Source organism: Talpa occidentalis, unplaced genomic scaffold, assembly GCF_014898055.3.
Source record: "Talpa occidentalis isolate TD23 unplaced genomic scaffold, MPIMG_talOcc4v2.1 talOcc4.4, whole genome shotgun sequence".
NCBI classification, from domain to species: domain Eukaryota; kingdom Metazoa; phylum Chordata; class Mammalia; order Eulipotyphla; family Talpidae; genus Talpa; species Talpa occidentalis.
In genome coordinates, this window is record NW_023604295.1 from 56,254,528 (window position 1) to 56,275,802 (window position 21,275).

At 40.8% G+C, this 21,275-nt stretch overlaps 1 protein-coding gene across 6 annotated transcripts in view; it reads right to left on the reverse strand.

Moving 5' to 3' along the window:
• Positions 1-16,197, reverse strand: part of BBX (BBX high mobility group box domain containing) — a 267,523-nt gene extending 251,326 nt beyond the window's left edge. For 2 of the 6 annotated variants that reach the window (XM_054700631.1, XM_054700630.1), the window contains exons 1-2: positions 16,033-16,165; positions 12,819-12,891 (exon numbers count right to left, since the gene is read on the reverse strand). The gene's annotated coding sequence lies outside the window, so the exon portion shown is untranslated. Of the gene's footprint in view, positions 1-12,818; positions 12,892-14,982; positions 15,026-15,520; positions 15,567-15,902; positions 15,926-16,032 lie in introns of those variants that run through there. The other 4 variants (XM_054700626.1, XM_054700629.1, XM_054700628.1 and 1 more) reach the window with 4 other exon arrangements.
• Between the last annotated feature and the right edge of the window lie 5,078 nt (positions 16,198-21,275).

A 21,275-nucleotide genomic window follows, 5' to 3' on the forward strand; every position in this document is an offset into this window, starting at 1 on the left:
AGCTCTTGTATAAATAAAAATAAATAAATCTTTTTTAAAAAAGAGAATAAAAAAAAGAAAAACAAGTAAAAAGGAAACCCAAAACACCTGACTAAAACAACTTTTTAATATAAATTTAAAACTATCAAAAAAAAGCTGTATCTTTTGGCCTCCCCGTTGGCGCAGCGGTTGAGCGCTGGGTTGCGAAGCTGCCCGCAGCCTCTGCGGTGCCGGTTCGATCCCCGGCTGCTCCCCGGCCACGTAGGAGAGTCCTGCATGGCGCGCAGACCCTCTCCTGCCGCCCGCTGCTCCCCTCAGCAGTGTACTTCGGTCCTTCTGCCTGCTCTGCTCCCTGCTCTGGCAAATTCTCTCACCCTCCCACACTTCTGACTGTACCCAGTGCATGTATAAACAAAACAAAACAAACAAACAAACAAATAAAACATGCCTCTATAAAAAAAAAAATTTAAAAAAAAAAAGCTGTATCTTTTAAGTGAAAGTCAAAAGGATGCACTATATTTATATAAAAGCTAAATTTGGCTTAGAAGTCTAATTTTTTTAAATGCGCTCTAATGTTTTGATCAAATTAGTTTTACAACCTAATGACAAGTAAGTCAAACATGATGCAACACCTCTTTCAATGTCCAGCTCCTATGCAGGAATTAGCTTTTCAGTGCTATTTACACAGTACTGTCTTCTACCACATCTATTAGATCAACACAAAATAACTGGACTTCTTCACAGTTAATAAAACATATTTGCTTTTAGGATAAGGGTATTTCATATTCATCTTTATATCCTCAAAGTCTAAGTCAGCATCAACACCCCACAGGCATTCAATCCATGAATGCTGAATTATAAAATTAAATTCATAATAGTCTTTACTACCTGAATCTTATCAACACTTTCACCAAAATATTTAATATAAAAAAGTTTTTCAAACATGACTCAAGAAAATAAGACAAAAGTAAGGCGTCAAAGTCATAAAGCTTACTCTGCTTACCAGCCTACTTGAATGCGGATAGTACAGAAGGGTTCATTATTGGTGAAAAAGGGATAAAACACAAGAATCGGAACCCAATATGTTTACATATTTCTTGAAATGGGGAAAAAGAAGAGTCATTATAAAAGAATGACAAACTTTTTTCTATATCTGAATTAAGCTAACTTTGCTGAATTTGCAAATATGAGTTTAATTTCAGATGAACAGTGTTCTTGGTAAAAATAAAAATAGTAACATGTTACCTTGTATTTCCAAATGATTTGCTACTTGTATGCAAATGGATAACTTATAAAATCTTTTATCACAGCAGAAAAAAATTTCTTAAGTAAATTAAACCCAAAATGCCCACAAACCACTTGGAAAACTGTAACTTTTAATGAGTCCTTTATATAGTTTTTGTTTTATCACCAGACATCCTGAAATGAAATCCATGAATATACCCTATTAATTTTTCCAATAATACTTAATTTCTCTTCAAAACAAGTATCAGAAAACTATTTTATAACACAATCCATGTTATATGGTTAAATTTCTTCATTAAAATATATTTGCTGATTAAGTATTAACAAGTACCAGAGTGAAAAATCACAATATTCTGTAAGGAAAACTCAATTCCTCAAATAAATGATTTCTACTGATACACCATGGGAATTAATAAGCATTAAAAAAGTATTGTTATTAGACAGTCCACACTCATATATGTACACACACACACACACACACACACACACACAAAAGACCCAACTAGGAAGAAAGTTCGTAAGACAAAATTTATAAACTAAGTTGCAGACGGACCTCACTAATGAAAATATGTGGCAGAGTACAGCTCAGAGGCTTTCTTATCTACCTACTTAACAGTGACAGAGAAAAGGAAACTCCTCATACACTTGGTAGGAATGCACTGGTGCAGCCATTATGGAAAACGTGGAGATTCCTCAAAGAATTAAAAAAAGAAATTCCATGAAAATTTTCCTACTTTTGGATACTTAGCCAAAGAATACTAGTTTGATAGATACATGTGCCTCCCTCCCCACAGGGTTCACTGAAGCATTAAATACAACAGCCAAGAGTTAGAAACAGCCTAAGAGCCCATCAGCAGATGACTGATAAAGATGTGGTCTATGTACACAATGGAATACTAATCAGCTATTAAAAGCAAGATGCAATCCTGCTATTTGCAACATGGATGGACCTGGAAGGTATTGTGCTCAGTGAAAAAAGCCAAACAGCGAAACATAAACACTACATGAAGAAAAAAAAAAAAAAAACTAATGAACAAACAAAAACAAACTAAACTGTAAGAACAAAATAGGAGTTAGCAGAAGGGAAGAATGATAGGTGTGGAAATCACATTAAAAGGTTCAACTGTATATTTAAGAATGGCAACTAGACTTTTTGACAACAAGCAAAATATAGTATGTATATACAGATGTTGATTTTTAAGATTGTATACCTGAAACCTATATAATGTTATAAACCAATGTTCCTTCAATATTTTTTTAAGTAGTAGAGAAAGGCATTCCAACCTCATCACTTCAAAAATGAAGATTTCTTTTTGGAGAGAAAGAAGAATGGGGGGGAATTCTTGACTGAAAATTGCCCCAAACCTTTCATTTCTAACTTCTTGGAATATGCCATAAATAAAGAAATGTCAGGAGACAGTAGCCAAGCATTCTAAGCCCAGCAGTCTCTTGCTACCTGTGTGCCCTCAGACAGGTACTTAACCATTAACAGGGTTTCAACACACAATTCTTCATCATTAGAAGAGGGGTATATCTCATCAGAAAGTTGTGAAAAATAAATTCGTAAAAACAAAGCATGTGCCTCACAAGGAGGCTCTCAGTCCAAATTATCTTTCTCCCTTCCTCCTATAGTAAAATACTGTTTGGGAAACTCTTCTAAAAGAAAACTCCTTTCACATTTCCCTTAAATATAAATGAATCTATATAGTCATTCTATTACCCTAAAATAACACAAATGATTGGATAATTGAGTTTACCTCAATTTATTTCATAAAAACAACAGGTGTCTTTACTTCACACAGTCCTGCTAAAAGGTTCCTCATAACCCCTTCCTAATTGACACTTACATGTAAGGAACTGAGCAAATCTCAAAATCCTATTATCAGCCACTTTATTATATGTAAGTAGTTATAAATACTAAAATAAGCTAAAAACTGCAAGCAAAATCAAATAATGTTTTAAAAAAAAGTTCAGCTCATATTCCCATTCTCAAACATTTGTAGACAAAATCACACATGACAAAGAGTAATGCCCTAAATAGTCTGAAAGAGACAAATAATATTAATGGAGACGGGAGAGAAAGAACAAAGGAAGTAGAGGGAAGAGAGAAAGGAAGGAAAGAAAAAAATTATAACTCCAATAACTCAAAAGATAAACTAAGTTTGACAGCTGGATACAGAGAATTACTTTCTCGATTTGTTCCATGCCCCACCACATATCCTTTATGTCAATAAAAACTCTACACTTGGGTGAGTTTTGAGAGGTGCACCAGAAACTGAAAAACAATTCAGCATTTTTTAATATTAAAAGAATCAGCATTGCTAATAAGACTCCTGATTTACATAATCTGGCATTCCTATACCAAATGATACAGTCCTATCAATAAATAATGTATGAAGAAAAACTTTCTTTAGTTACTAACAGTTTTGGTCTATTGGTATAGTTTTAGTATAAAGACTAACTTAAGTATGACCATGCAATAGACAGAGACAGTTTTTTTTTTTTCTTTTTTGTACAAGGCCAGATGTGTGGGAGGGTGAGAGGATTCACCAGTGACAGAGTGGGGAACAGAACAGGTGGATTGACTGAAATACACTGCTGAGGGGAGCAGCGGGCAAGACAAGAGAGGTCTGCTGCACCATGTGAGTTTCTCCCTGGCTATCCAGGATCCAACCAGCACTGCAGAGGCTGCGGACAGCTTTACAGTGCGGCACTCAACCACCTGCGCCACCAGGGAAGTCCCAGAGACAGTTCTTATTATATTCCTCCTGTCACAGACTATTCCTCACACCATACTTTTCATCTTCTACAGTGGTTTACAGAACATTAAAAGTACAACAGTAAGATCTTAACTCAGCATTTCATAATTAAGTATTGACAATAAGGTACTCTAGAACGTCTATAAAATAATATAACCCACAAACTCTCTCACCTGAGTGTAAATTTTCAAAAAAGACTTTCTATTTTTACTTTACTCATAGAAGGAAAGAAATGTACAGGCAGCAATAATAAAGGAAAATAAATCCCCTTCATAAAACTTCTTATAATAGTAAATCACAATGAAAGTAGACTAAAGCTTGTTTACCATCACATAAGAAAAATTCAACAAGGCAGAAGTTTCAAATGTATAAATTTCTGTGTATGTGTTTAATAAAAATAACTACTGTACAACATTGACAAAAAAAGGAATCAATGTCAAAATGGATATATGAAGTTCAATAGAGGGGGATTTGTGGGGGAAGAGGAAATTAAACTAATGGGGATGTGTGTGATATGAGGTTCAACTAATGGCTGAGTGAGCGTGTATCCATGTTTAAGATTTTCTTACCCAGTAGCCTCAATTTAGGAGATAGAAACGATATTAACAACTACCTAACCTAACCTCTGCTAATCTTTCCTAACCTAACTTTCTAATCTCTTATATAGTCTCCTAACCTCTGCTAACCTAACTTTCTAAATCTCTTAGGTAGTCCATCCTTACATTTGAAGTCACAGGGTTTCAACACACAATTTGACTGAGCTGAATAACGTTAAGAAATCATCCACGATTCTCTAGCTTGCAATGAATTCATAATGTTCAGATATCAGTGATTAAAAATTAGCAAAAGGATTTTCACTGCATTAAATGGGTAGGGACACCAGATAATTTCACTCTATGAACTGAAGAAGTTAACACAGGAGGCCCTGAACCCTTTACCTACACCCCTTAGGTCCAAGTATGTTTCAGAATTTTGTGGGTTTTAAGAAGGACAGCATAGATAACATTAGATAACATTACCTGCTAGAACTAAGATACCATCTCATAATCAAACATACTACTATTTCTACAGCAAAATATATGAATATTCAAAGTAGATTTTATTTTTTTTTAATAAACTTTTTTTTTAAAAAGATTTATTTATTTATTCATACAAGCACTGGGTACAGACAGAAGTGCAGGCGAGTGAGAGAATTCACCAGAGCCAGAGCGGAGAGCAGAGCAGACAGACTGAAATACACTGCTGAGGGGAGCAGTGGGCAGAAGGAGAGGTCTGCGCGCCATGTGGGACCCTCACCTGGCCTGGCGGCCGGGGATGGAACCCGCGCTGCAGAGGCTGCGGGCAGCTTTGCAACCCAGTGCTCAACCGCTGCGCCACCAGGGAAGCCCCTCACAGTAGATTTTAAAACTATTTTAAAAGCCTGTGACACTCTGGGTCAGATTTCACCAATAAATGAGTTCTCATGCAAACTTTTACAAAAAAAAAAAACTTTGTTTTTCAGAGATTGTTTTAGATGAAGGATGTGTGAATGTATATACCAGTATACATCAAAGTACAAAGACATTTTCAAAATATCTAACAACTACCAATTCACTGGAGGTGAGTATGGCAAATAAAATTTAGCAAAATAGAAAAATGTTCCAGGCAAATAAAACCTCAAAAATCAGGAAATGCAAAGTTAAATAATTTTAATGTATTCAAACACATTAAACGGATGTTGAGACTACTTAAAAGTGAATGTATTAGAGGCAATGTGTATTGTTTGAGAACCCTGATACTTGTAGTCTTTTGCACTTCCTTTGCATTTGAACACGTTGCATTTTCACTAGCTTTTGGTTTTCATTGTTTGAGATTTCAGGGATTTGGTGTATTTCCCATTCATCTTTCCCTTAGCTTGTTCCTCTTTTTTTATTTAAGTGCCTATTTTGTGAAGTGTAATTTATTATGCACTCTGGATTTAATGCTTCTCAGTCTTCCTGCCTTGATACCAGAGTAAGTTTTAATTGGTTGTGATGAGTGCCCCAAGTAATTGGTTACGAAGTACCACAGTTTAAAAAGGATTTTATGTGTGTTTGGGTATATTCAGTGTTTTCATTATTATAATATCATTCTTGTTTGTATTCTGACATACTTTCTTAATAGAGGAAGAAGTGGTTTTATCACAATGTGAACTACCTAGAAAATACAACACATAATTTATCTATGTCTATAACCAGGGAAGTCATAATGTCCCAAGTGTAAATATCAGTCACATGTATCTTGGTAGAAGAAAATTTGAGAGCTGATGCTCTGAGATGTTCTAATATGTATCAATGTCACCATAGAGAATGCCCAAATGCCAACTAACCACCTTGCAATGTGAAAAAAAAAAGCTGTTTTCTTGTCCTATGGTATGTCTTTTTTTCCTTTTATTTATATATTTTTTACATGATTCTTCATTTTTGTACAATATACTCTTTCTCAAAAACTAGTTCCCCAAATATAAGGAGCCCCATAACTAACTTTGGCATGGCTCACATCTATTTTTTCCTTCTAGTCAACCTTATTACTTCCTTATTATGTGTCCAGCACCTTACATCTGGTTAAAAATGTACCAGTTTCATGGTAACAGGGTTGAGAATCTCTTCAGAGAAAATAAAAATTAAAAGGCACAATTTTGAGAATTTTCAAGTTTAGTGGCATTGGAGTGGAGATGTAACTAAAAACATACAGTATATTGAGAGCTGAGTGTGGATATGGGTCGTAACATACATTACTGTCTTGTACAATTCTCATACTGTTGCACAATAATATTAATATGTCCTTTTCCCTATATAATACTTTGGAAGTTTAATATATAATACTTTGGAAGTTTATTCCAAAGGAATATGCTCAAAGTTCTTCGGCTAATAAGAACACAGGCAGGAGGAATGGAACCAGGCATTTGGGGCCACAAAGCCTCTCTTCCATGTACTACCTAGAAAGGAATATCTACAAAGGGCAATGAGCACCCTCTCAGGACAGATCTTTCTCAACTTACAGTAGGAGTACATCCAGGCAAACCCATCATAAATTAAAAATATCATTAAGCTGAAAATGGATTTAATACACCTAGGTTATGGAATATGGTAACTCAGCCCAGCATACCTCCCACGTGCTCAGAACAGTTACATTACCCTACAACTGGGCAAAATCATCCAACACAAAGCCTACCATGTAATAAAGTATTCAACTTGTGATTGATTGAGTAAGGTACTAAAAGTAAAAAGCAAACATGATGGAATGCAAAAACACCAAACACAATATCCAGAAGAACTCTGGCAACACAGTACACTGTACAGCATATTTTGTTTAACCCTGTGATTATGATTCAGTGGCTGACAGGAGCAATGGCTTACTGTCACTGTCCAGCAGCACTAGCTTGCATACCTCTAGTCCAGGAAAGATCAAAATTCTAATTGCTTTCACATCATCATAAAGACAAAAAAATCGTGTCAAGGCAATCTGGATTACAAACATGCTGACTGAAATATAGCCACAGATTCTTGAAGCTGTGAGAGGCCTTAGCAGTCAATGAACTTTTATCTCCACATTCAATGGAAGACTCTCATTTCACCTTGTGGCACCTATACCTTATACCAGAGTTTTCAAAGTGTGTGAAGGATCTCCTCTATGCTTCAGAATCACCTGCCATACTAGTCAAAATGCAGATCCCAGATCCCAACCCCAAACACCCCAGAATCAGAATATCTGGGGATAAGGGGCCAGGAACCCCAATTTTTGGCAAGCAATCTAAGTTGGTGTTTTTCAAACTCTATGTTATCAGATCAAATTAGTGAATGATACCCAGAATTTTTTTAATAAAGTAGTTTGGGACAGACTAGATTTAGAAAGATTACATTAAGAGTAAAAAATAACAGAGGGCATTTTCTTAGTACTGTTTCATGAAACTTTTCTTTCAGTTTTTTTATGTGGGTTGCGATATAAAAAGGATTTCTTTTTTTTTTTTTTTTTTATTTAAACATTTATTTATTTATTTATACAAGCACTGGGTACAGTCAGAAGCGCGGGAGGGCGAGAGAATTCACCAGAGCCAGAACTGGGAGCAGAGCAGGCAGAAGGACCGAAGGACACCGCTGAGGGGAGCAGCGGGCGGCAGGAGAGGTCTGCGCGCCCTGTGGGACCCTCCTCCGGTGGCCGGGGAGCAGCCGGGGATCGAACCGGCACTGCAGAGGCTGCGGGCAGCTTCGCAACCCAGCGCTCAACCGCTGCACCACCAGGGGAGGCCCTAAAAAGGATTTCTTACTATACATCTCACTCAAAAACATTTCAGAAATACAACCACTTAAAATAATTTTTATCCTCATTCTTATTTCTCCTTTGAAATAAGTTATCAGTCTTTAATTCAATTATTCCCATTACAAATAAATTTTCATGTTCTATGTCCTTTTGAGGATCTCAGTTATTTTAGCCCTAGGAGTTCCTGTTTTATTCTGTGAACATTTCACCCAAGGGTCATGTTTAACTACTGGTTTAATTAATTAATATGCCACAATATTTTTTCTAAGATTTCACATAATCCAACTCATTCTAACTAATTTTCACTTTGCATTTTATACAAACTCCTCATTATCTGAAGTTATTTCAATATCTAGATTCTTAAAACTTTAGTAAGTTTATATCTTGGTAGGTGTGTCAATGCTTCAAGACTTAACTTTTTTTAAGTCTTTTACTCGATTAGTCTTTCATTCTCTCCATTTATATATACTTTCAGATAGCTTTATTGACCTCTCCTCTTTTGCATTTCCACAGTGTGACTGGTATGCTTTCAATTCTCACTTTATTTTTGTATTAAAAATATTTAAACTCCCCGGCCTCCCCGGAGGCACAGCGGGTTGAGCGCAGCACTGTGAAGCTGTCCACAGCCTCTGCAGCCCAGGTTTGATTCCCAGCCAGCCAGGGAGATACCCACATGGTGCAGTAGATCTCTCCTATCTTGCCCACTGCTCCCCTCAGCAGTGTTTTTGGTCCGTCTGCCTGTTCTGGTCCCCACTCGGTTTATGGTGAATCCTCTCAACCTCCCACGCCTCTGGCCTATACCCCAGCTCTTGTATAAATAAATAATCTTAAAATTAAAAAAAGGGGGGCCTCCCTGGTGGTGCAAGGGGTTAAGCACCACACTATGCAGCAATCCGCAGCCTCTGCAGCACAAGTTCGATCCCCACCCTGCCAGGGAGCAACCCACATGGTTCAGCAGACCTCTCCTGTCTCGCCCGCTGCTTCCCTCATCAGTGTATTACAGTACATCTGCCTGTTCTGTTCCCCACTCTGTCTCTGGTGAATCCTCTCACACACCCCCGCTCGCCCACATCTCTAGCCTGTACCCCAGCTCTTTGTATGCATAAATAATTAAATCTTCAAATTTTTTTAAAAAATTTAAACTCCCATTAATACGTGAGGATTTTCTGAGTGCATCTTTACAGTTTTAAAATGATGTCCTAGCATTTCAAGGAACTGTAATTGCCCTCTAAGGGGTAACAGGAACACATGACATTGAGTGAAGTAGTTCGCAAAAAGTGCTTTCCTAAAGTATGATTTAAAATGTAGAAATCTCTGCAATTCGACACAGTTTGTTATAACTACCCTTGAGGCAGTACAAACCCACTGTGTGAATTACAGTCACAGAATCTTTAAGCTTGGAGAAACTCCACTCAGTCTTTAGCATTAGTCCTTACTACCTTCAGAGGAATGTTTCTCAAAACATAGACTGAGGACCTCTTGCATTTGGTTTACCTGAAGCACACGATAAAATGAAGCTGTGAAATTACAATGTTTTTATAATTTGGGTTTGTTTTCATTTCCTAGTGAGAGGAAGGCTACCTAAAAATATAAGATACCACTCAGAGCTGTTTTAAAAGGTGCCCCCAGTGGTGAAATGTTAAAAAATGGGTGGACTTCAAATTTCAAGTTCAAGAAAAATGTCTCCTTAAGTTCAGAAATGTCTCCTTAAGTTTAAAACTAAAAATTAAAGTATGCTGCAATGGTGATGAAATACATAAAAATTAACTGTCTGAATTTATTAATTCAGAACATTTAAATATCACAATTTTAAATATTTTCTGCATTTTTGTAAGACACTGGTAATTTCAGAGATTTCCTTTAGTACAGCAAAAAGTCCCATTTGTAATGAGATTTTCAAAAGAATTTTTTAATAAGATTGAGCTGTGAAGTTCTTATCACTTCTATTAAAGATTTCTATTATAAAAGTAGTTGATATTCATGGTAAGATCTAGTTAAAAACATGGCCCTTGTTTTTACCAATACTCTGATTAAGTATAGAAAAGTGTAAATTTTAATTATGTTAGCTGATGAGTAATTATTAGAAATTATTTGCAATTTTACTGAAAAAATGACTTTATACTTTACCTGCTGAGTTAGATTTTCACATTAAGAACTGTTGTTCCTTCTTTACATACAAAAAATCTTGTGAATGACATACCCACAGTACAAGCAAACCATAATTATATTTTCATCCAGCTTTCACTCAAAGCTGTATTCTAAAGTCAATACCTAAACAAATCTTCTGTTTATCTTCTGTTTCAATGGATTAACATAAAGGACAGATCTATAAAGGTCAAAGGTGTTACATACTTTTCAACTTGTACAGCATAGCTATAGGTCTCTTAAAAACAACGGTATCTCATGAACTCTTAAGTCAGGAACAATTTTTTTGATTTGGATACAAAGATGTATTTTTAAAAATTGCCTTTAAAAATATCTCTCAAAGGGCCTCCCCTGGTGGTGCAGTGGTTGAGCGCTGGGTTGCAAGGCTCCCCACAAACTCTGCAGCGCCAGTTCGATCCCCGGCCACAGGCGAGGGTCCCACAAAAAAAAAAAAAAAAAAAACTCTCAAATGTTTGTTAATACCTACATCTCTAGTGCAAGACTCTACCTCCAAAGATGCAGCACTAACATAGATGAACCCCCTTTTCAGTAACTAGAATTAAATATAAAATGCAAATTATGACACCAGTTTCAGAGCTATATGGAGATATGTAAAGTAAAAAAAATGGAAGTTTGGAAACTCTTGGCAATATAGAAGCACACCTTCTTTATCTAAATCCTTATTTTGATCACTGAGGCCCAAGTCTAATAAATACATTTTAGATGCAAATAACTAATAATTTCATTGTCAGGGTGACTTTATTAGATCACTGTTACAAGCCTTATACTATAAAAACTACACTGACTTCAAAGACTAAGACTGTTCTTAAAAATATTTTAATGAAGCAGTTATTTGATATCTCAAAGAGATGCAAGAGTTCATCAGATCGCTTTTATTCTAGAAATTACTAATTCCCATTTTAAAGTCTGAATTGGCCAAATGTATTTCCGTGAGGGAAAAACTAACATTAAAAGTTTGCTCTGATGAACAAAAAATAATGTGCCTCACATGTATAAATGTGGTGTTCTTAGTAATCAGGAATGCATTTTAAATGCTCTTGCCATATGTTTAAAAATGAGAAACCTCTCTTGCAGACAAGCTTTAAAAAAAATCAAAAGACAATGAAACACACATATATTGGTAAACACTAAATTCATCTTCCTTAACCATCTCATTTTACCACTGCAACTGGTTATATATGTGTGTGACGTATTATCAGATCTGCAGCTGAATGAACCACCTATCTAAAATAATGTGATATATTCCACAAAAAATGTTGAACATAGAACTTAAATATTTTCTAAAATCTGTAGCAATGTCAAAGTATTTTACTATCATGTGGAAACCACCAGAAAGGTCCAGTCTTCAAACTCAGTTCCTTTTAATTCTATGACTATCTTTTAATAATTGTACAAAATGTCCTAGCAAGCCAGGAAAGAAAACAGACAAGGTCCCTTTTCTTTTTCTTTTATGGAAAAATGAGTTCATGTCCCTTTTCATTCATGAAATATAGACTGCATCTTCACTATGCTAATACTGTAAAGGGCCACAGCTTCTTTAACACACTGTAATACAACTGGTTTTCTTAACATATCAGCACTTTAGAGTACCTGAGGTGTTCCCTGTGATGAGGGACAAATGTGCAAATCGGTTTTCTCCATTGTGGACTCACCATGCTGCTTTCAAATGTTGTATAAACCCTCAATTTTCACCTAGACTCCCCCAGATTACTTCACCAATTTTTCCATTTGTGGGGCATTATCTGAGAAAGCACTTAAAGGCTCTCAAAGTCACTGTTTATTGTTTATACATGTTGTGAAAATACATCTATTTTCTCCAATTTAAAAATTCTGAAGGAAGTCATGAATAACTTGAACAGTTATTTGCCTTCTAAATCAATCTGGTATACTAAATTCTAGATTTATTACACTGCCCCATCTACTCTTCCTCACCAAAAGTAAAGTGTTACAAACAACGAAAGTTACCCAAGAAGGAAAACTCAGGAAAGCTTAAGCAATGTCGAGTCACTATAACTAGAGAGGCCTTCTGCACAATGCTTCCTTGGATTTTTAATAATCCTTTCCACTCATAGGCTACAATCTTTCTGCAATATTATTTAGCTTTAAATTTCCTAGGTCTTCAACTCTGTGTAAAATTTTATTACCAATTAAAATGTTTACGTGAAAATGAGTTTTCAAATGACACTTGCAGATATGTTTGAAATGCACATTTAAACTATCTTAAAATCATAAAAGCAGCTGAGTTCTAAATACTAAAAATTACAAATTGACTTCTGCTGCAGAAAACTGCATTGTAATCCCAATGAAACATATTCTTGTGTGAAAAATAAGGACCCTATGTCATTACTAACAGTCATCCAGCTTCCCTGTAGGAAGAGTTTGCATACTTACCCAGGAAGGCAAATGGAAAGTACACAGGGGGGGAAGATGAACTGCTGCAAAGCCTTTGTCATATGATAGTGACCTATAAAGTATCAAATAAAGGTACATCATCAGCATGGTGGAGCTTTACAATAGAGTCCCAAGTCCTGCAACATCTATGAAAGACCCCGAAATCCAGAAGTCCAGCTCCCCACCAACCCGTTGCTGTCTTCACCCCCCACGTGAGAGAACTATGGGGTAAGGAAAGGCAAAGCAGCTCCCTGTACTCAAAGGGTCTAGTCTGGGGGTAGCCCTGATGGCATTCCAGGGTGTCTCCAGCACCCTAGTTTCCCTATTCCCTGTAAGCATTAAGCATAAAGTTGATCCATTCTGCAAATCCCAAACCCACACCGCGACCATTCCATCAACTTGCACAAGTGATCGCCACCCCCAGGACAAAATACGCCCGTAACCAAATCATAGCAATCGATAGGCTGTGCCGGATCCTCCTCAGAGCCCAGCAGCCGGCCGGAGGCAGCAGCACGGCCACAGCAGCGGGTCCAGGTAGCGCAGTCCCCCGCCCTGCAGACCTGGGCGGCCACAGCCGTCGCCCAAACGCCCGGCCCCGGGCGCATTCCCGAGACCGGAGCTCCGAACCGAGCCGGGAGACACATTCGCCAGAGCCCCCGGCGGCAAGTGCGGGGCCACCAGGTCCCCGAGGTTGGGGTGGAGGGAGCGAGGAAATGGAGAGGGAGCAGGGAGCGAGGGATCCCACCCTGGCTTTGTTGCTGGTCACCATCAAGTTTGCATCTTAGTACAAAATGTCGATCTTAAAGGCTGACAAGACAGAGGCAGAGGCAGAGGGAGAAAGAGAAAGGGAATAGAGTCCATCTTGCTTTGGGGAAGAGGGGGTAGAAAAAAAATGAAGTGCAAACCCTACACTCCAGGCGTAAAAGTCTGCTGAACACCTTCCCCTAACGGAGGAGCAACGAGTGGGGTGTCCCCGTGCCCGCGCCCGCCCGAACAGGCGGCGGTCTGGACAGAAAACGCCTCCCTCCCCTCCCCTCCTCTTCCTCCCGCTTCCCCTCCTCCCTCCCCCTCCTCCTCCCGCGGGCCCCGGCGAGGATCCCGCCGCCACCGCCGCTGCCTGCGCTGCCCCCCGGGAGGCACCGCCGCCCGGCCCGGCGCTGCCATGCTGGGCTTGGACCGCGCGGCGCGGCGCGCGTGGGGCCGGGCACCGGGTGGCGGCGCGGGGACGTCCGCGCTGGGGACCCCCCGCGCCCCCTCGCCGCGGACTGGCCACAAAAGTCGCGCGAGCAGCGGCGGTGGCGGCGCGCAGCAGAGGGGGCGCGCGCGGGGGCCCACGCCGCGAGTGGGCAACCCCGGGGGATGGCGGAGAAAGCCCCTCCCCTCGCGGGGAAAGTACCCCAGTCCCCGGCAGCCCGGCGTCCGCGGCCGGGAGACCAGAACTGGACGTGTCATTAGCAGGACGGGCAATGGTTTCGGAGCCCCAGGCCAATGACCATTAGCAGAGGCAGAGCCCGCTCCGGCCCCATCCCCCACCACCTCCACCCACCTTCCCCCTCGCGCCCCCCCCACCTCCACCCCACCTCGCGAAACTTTTCAACAAGATCCACCTGGACTGATCTGTCCTCAGACAGTGAAAATATTGACGAGACCCTTCCCACCGGGAGGGAAGGGGAATGCACGCTTTATTTTCCTTTCTACAGAAAGGAAAGCAAAAAATAGCTTCTCTCCGTCTCTCCCGCTCCCCCCCCCTCTGTCGTACATGTTGTGTCTTAGCTTTTTGCATCGTTTCGTTTTACCTTCCTCATTTAGCAGAAAGGATCGCAGCTATTTCACCCAGAAACGTGTTCCAGATTCTTGGATTCGGGGTTCTTGCCCATTACAGGACTCGGGTTGGGTCTCAGTTACGTTAAGTTTCACACAATACCGAAAATTGTTTTGAAATAATCCATTTCTGAGGGTGAGCGAGCGAGACGAGGTGGTGGAGGAAAAGAAACCTCGAGTCTGATTTGTGTAATTTACTAGCGACCCGATCGCAGCAAATAACAGTGTAACACGAGTGTGGCTGAGAAGGGCTGGGGAGCTCCTTCCAGAGGCATCGACCCCATCCCCGGATAAAGGATCTGCAAGTTTTCTGTCATCGCGACCATGCAATGCCATAACTTACCTTCAGAAATAAGACTTTAGACAGCCGAGGCCTTCCTCCTCCCTCCACCGCCACCCCCAGCCTCGCTCTCTCCACCTTAAACTTATTGACACAACATAATCCCACATTCAAGCAAAATCCTGACACAGCCTCCCTCCTCCCGTTCCCCCCTCCTCTCTTCCCTCGCGTTCTCCCGTTCTCTCTCTCCCCCCACTCCCCCCCCCGTTTTCCCTCCCTCTTCTCTCCCCCCTTCTCCCTCGCCCTCTTCCCCTCTCTCCCTATTCTTCCTCCCGGCTACTCTGGCACTAAAACAGCACTTTCTCTACTCGCCGCACATTTGGTTAGGGGTGGGGGTGAGAGGGCAGCGATCTGCGGGGCCGCAACACCCAAACCCCAACTCTCCAGCTGAACGAGCAACTGGGTTGCTGTTCCCGGTCACCGACGCACACGAAACGTTCAATAAACGCCGTGCGGGCTGCCTCCCCGTACCTTCCTCCCCTGCCCCTGCGCCCCAGGCCCCACCTCCCCGGCAGCCGAGACCCGGCTGGGATCCACGTACTTTCGCCGAGATGAAGTTTGGGGCTCCCGGGGCGGCCGCGAGCCTCCCGCCGGCGTGAGGGCTCCGTTGTTGTTTTCCTCGGGCAGCTCCTGCCCGCGCCCCGGCCCCGGTGCCCCCCTCGGGCGGCGCTGCCTGTGCGCCGAGAGGTGCTGGTTGCAAACGCAGCCTGGCACCGGCTGGCCTAGTACTCCCCGGCCCGGCCCCCAGCCTCCCGCCCGCGGGGCACTGCCTCCGCGCCCCCGCCCCCTGCCGGCGCGGCCGCCGCGACCCTCGCCCCCGACCTCTCGCGACCCAAAGTTTTGGCGGAGGGGGAAAGTGCGGGCGGCGCGGGCCGGCCGGCGGGCGCGCGGGGCTCCCTCCGTCTTCCTCAAGTCCACCCTACCGGCTGCCGCCGTCGCCGCTGCGCCTGCCGCGGAGTCCTTGGGGCTGCAGCCCGGCGGCTCGCAAGTGAGTAGGAAAACAGAAAGTGCGGGGAGAGCGCCCCAGAAGGGCTGGGGATGGGGGGCGCCTACCTCGCGGGCTCGCCGGGCGCGAGGGCGTGTGTGCAGCTCGCCCTCAGCGGCCAGTCAGGGGTGCTCTATGGGAAAGTGGAGAGGAGCTCGCGGAGCCGCTCTGCCTCCGCTCCACTGTACACTGCTCCACATACAGTACATGCAACCCGGAGAGCCTGAAAACACTCATTTTATATAAGGCAGCCTGCCATTGGCCCGCGCCGTGACAGACAGGCCGCGCGGCCAAACAGGAGGCCCGTTACACCCAAACACACGCACACATACACACATTTTACAGAGACACACAAAGATCATCATATTTTCTGTTTTCTAATGTTCGGGACCTGTAGACAGTAGGGAAGGACAGGTAGAGAGGCCCAGGAGAGTAGGGTACGGGGCGGGGACGCTGTCTGCACCAAGTTGCAAGGCTCGAAACTGGTGTCCTTTTGACTTGGGAGGGTTATAGTAATAAACTACAACTCCACTGGATATGGAAGTGAGGGTTTTTTTTTTTTTTTTTTTAATCGCTGCCGTGTGGTGCCCCATGGAAGAGACGTGCATTGTGTTAGGATTTTACAGCATGACCTGGCTAACAAGTGGCCCAAAGGCTATTATCAGGTTAGATTCCTTTTGCCAATGGGTTAGCTATCACATAGGCCAAAACAGCACAAGATAAGTTTATTAGGACTAGGATGCATTGGGGTTGTCTATGCCTCGTTCGTAGGGAAATTCAGAAAAATCAATACAACTGGACACCGAAACAACGGTAAACATTTTGCTGAAATAGCCAGTCTACTTTTAGCTGGCCAGAGGACTGCCGATCACCTGTGTGGTCACACGAACAGAGCTGTAACGTAGAATAAGTCATGGAAGATCAGCTGTTGACCCTTTTGCTCAAAAATGGATCTTTTGAGTCAGTATGTGCAAGATTTAGAATTTTGCGTACTATATCCATATGGTTTTCAGTTTAGTAATTTCATAATGCGTGAACATCACATTTTGGATGACTTTTGCAGATACTGAATCCTAAGCCTCTTTTTTCTGAATTTTTTTTTTTTTTTGTGATGCATCCTTGACAGATTCTAGTTGACAGTCCAATATAAAGTCAACAGGTTACTGAGGAAAAATACTGGAAATTAGGAGGAATAAATTTTAGACCCAACTCTTAAAGTAGCTGAACATTGTTGAGTAACTACCCTAGCTTCTTTAGTGCACGGAGTTGATTTTGGATTTTGTTTTCAAATTTTCTTGTTTTAAGATTAAATTAAGAAGCTATTCCCAGATTCCCATCACTGTTTATTCAGCATCTACTTTGTGCCAGGCATTAAATGTTTCCTAGATTTTTTTAATTCTTTCTTTTGATTTAGAGTCTGTGAATTCTTCTTAAACGTGCACATTTTGAAGACTAACGCTATAATTTTATGGCCTAAATGCATGGCTTTTAAATTTAAAGGAAAGATGGAAAAAAACAACTTATTTTAAATCCCATTTTATTTCCCTGATGTCATCTTCAGGATTTTCTCTCACATTCATAAAGTTATCAAATGAGCTTGTGTGTGTTGTACATGTGTATAAGAGTGGGAAAGAAAAACAGATACTACGAAAACCTAAGTGTATGAATCTTTAAAAAAATCGTGTGATGTTTCCTTTATTTGTATAAAGGAAAATAATTTTTATAAGGGAAAAAGTAGGGCCTCCCTGGTGGCGCAAGGGGTTAAGCACCTCACTGTAAAGGGGGCCAAAGCCTCTGCAGCAGGAGTTCAATGGCCAGCCTGCCAGGGATCACCCATATGGTGCAGCAGACCTCTCCTGTCCTGCCTGCTGCTCCCCTCAGCAGTGTGTTTCAGTCAGTTTGTCTGTTCTGTTCCCCACTCTGTCTCTGGTGGATCCTCTCACACACACCCCCCCCCATCTCTGGCCTGGCTCTTGTATGCATAAATAAATCCTTTTTTAAAAAAGGAAACAAGGGCCTCCCTGGTGGCGCAGCGGTTGAGTGCGGGGTTGCCAAGCTGCCCGCGGCCTTGCAGCGCAGGTTCGATCCCCGGCTGCTCCCCAGCCGCTCCCCGGCCACCAGAGGAGGGTCCCACGTGGCGCGCAGACCTCTCCTGCCGCCCGCTGCTCCCCTCAGCAGTGTACTTCGGTCGTTCTGCCTGCTCTGCTCCCCGCTCTGGCTCTGGTGGATTCTCTCACCCTCCCGCGCTTCTGACTGTGCCCAGTGCTTGTATAAATAAATAAATAAATCTTTAAAAAAAAAAAAAAAAAAAAGGAAGCAAGTATATAAAATCAGTATTTTACAGTGATAGTATTAAATGCTGTATTAAAAACAATCTCATTTAGTTGGGAGGAAGGAACAAAGTGTTCCTTATCCACACTGCATTACTAGAAGGTCCATGCTTAGTGTTATTATCTCTTTTACCCATAAAAAAGATGAGACAGGGATAAATTATGTAACCTGCTCGGATATTAGACAGAGTACTGGTGGAGAAAGAAGGGAAATCTGGGACTCATAATAACCAGCACAATCTTTGAATAACTGGACAGTCCTTCCTTCTAAATGACAAACCTCAGGGACTAAGTCAAATGGAAGAATAACCAAAAAAAGCTTTCTCGAGATTTTACTATAACTCCTTTTTTTAAGAGAAAAAAAAAAATCAATGCAATTTACTATCTTCAATTGCTGAACGTTTCAATTATTTGCTAGTATATTTAACTTACAAAAAATATGTAAAAGATCAGCCAACTCCCCACACACACACCCCATCCCAACCATAGGAAAACATTACTTCTTTATGGTTGTGAAGATTTTGTTGTTCTTGAATCCTAGATTTAAAGAATGATATAGAGCTGTGTCTTTGGTTTTCAAACTTTCAGATCACACATTGCTATCCATAAGATGTCTGAGCATGTACCCTTAATATGTGTATATTTATATGTACATTTTTTTAAAATGCACCTCTGCATGGATTTATTATTATAAAGCATAACTCACAAAAAAACTAAATGCAAGGCCCTGAGATAAAAATTTACAACTTAAGAGTTTTAAATTTTTCTCTCCACACTCCTGTAATGCAAAGTTTAAAACTAAGCACGTGCCCCAGAGTTTTTCTTTCCAGTTTGAAGACCTGCAACAGCACAAAGTTCTAGCTAATCAGGGCTGATGCAAGAGCATAAAGCAGCACACACAAGTGCCTCATTGGAAAACCAGTGGGTCCACAGAGTCTTCAGGTTGCGTGGATACTTTTTTTTAAAAGACTTTATATATGTTGGTGATGTAGTAGGCATCATTCAATATTCCTTTGCAGGCCATTTATTGAGAAGGATTCATGTGCTGGGCACTAGTGCATGCCGTCTTCTAGAAAAGGAAAATTACCTGCTCCTAAGAGAAGTGATGGAATATAATTTCAGGGTCTTACTACTAAATAAGGAAAGGAAGATGCTAAATTTAATGTAGCATTTTAAAAAACACCTTTATTTATTTAAAAAAACACCTTCTAGATTTTTTATTTTCTCATTCAAGAATATGAAGAAATTTTTAATGCCAGTGATACTCAAAAATAAAAAATGTGGGGCCTCCCCGGTGGCGCAGCGGTTGAGCGCTGGGTTGTGAAGCTTCCCGCGGCCTCCGCCGCGCCGGTTCGATCCCCGGCTGCTCCCCGGCCACCAGAGGAGGGTCCCACATGGCGCGCAGACCTCTCCTGCCGCCCGCTGCTCCCCTCAGCAGTGTACTTTGGTCCTTCTGCCTGCTCTGCTCCCCGCTCTGGCTCTGGTGAATTCTCTCACCCTCCTGTGCTTCTGACTGTACCCAGTGCTTGTATAAATAAATAAATAAATCTAAAAAAAATAAATAAATAAATAAATAAAAATAAAAAATGTGATCATGAAAAATCATTACTTTCATAGAGTTTATTTTATTTTTATAATGTAGGGTTATAAAAATGTGGGTTCTTTTATTTTTATAATGTGGGGTTATTAAAAAAAAAAAACAACTATTGGTTCCCTGTGTAAAAATGACCTTAAAAAGAATCTACATTTTTCCCTTTTTATTCTTACATTTCACAAATCAATCAACTACAGGTTCAGCTCACACGGTTAGCATATTCTTCCTTTTCATTCCCTTGATTGTCCATTTTCTTGATTTTATTTTATAAACCACATGGAATAATTTTGGGGAAGTAAATTTAAATACTTGTATAAATATGTTTAAGTGTCTATGATACATTTTATTATTTTCCCTTATTTATACACTACTCCTTTATACAATCCTAATTCAAATCCTGATTTCACTACCTCCTAGCTATGTAACCTTGGAAAAATTTCCTAGTCACTTTAAAACTCAGTTTCCTTATTTTTAAGGTAGGTATAAGATAAAGTAACCATAAATTATATATTTCAGACTTGTTGGGAACATACTACACATTCACTAAATATTATTTTTATTTCTTTTTCACACATCCAAGCCAATGACATTTGTTTTACAGAAAGTTTTCTAAGACATAACCATCATCAAATAGAGTTTATGGAACCTGTTGCAACTTACCTAGTGTTTGCAATGACCCTTTAGCCTACATTCTTCTAACTTCAGTATCTCTGCAAATGAAAGAACCTCAGCCTGATTCCAGGGTAAAGCAAGCATACATACTATTGGGTGACCATTATGAAGCACCTAATAAAGCAAACTTGTAATACACTCTTTGAAACAACCCTTGTTCTGTGCATTGAAATTAGTTAGTTTCAGTGATGAGGGTCTGCCTTACATTACCATGTTTGACTTGTACTTGACCTTGCTCAGCTTCACTTTTTTTTTTCCTCAGAGAAAAATAGGGAAAATCATATCTCTCTCCTCAAGGCCAATGCAAAGGAACTAAAATTTGGAACTCAAGACAGTTGAGTCATTTCTCAGCATCAATGAAAAAATTCATAATCTTGAAGAGAACCAGATTCTATTGGAATCCAGCAAGGTTGGAGATAAGACAGAATAGAGTGATACTAGGCCAACATTATAGTGCCTACTCTCCTGTGAACTTCCCATAGCATTTTACCTGCATTGCCCATTAAGGCATTCAGATACCTTTGCTTGCATTACATTATTTGTGTTTAGATCCAGAACTCTGATAGCAAACACCTTGAAGAAAATGACATCCTTTTATCATTTTGTTTTCCTTTGGTGGCTAACAAGGTAACTTGCACATGGCCTACACATAACAGTAACTCAACAAAGATGTAATTCAAAAGGGTACCCGCACCCCTATGTTTATAGCAGCACT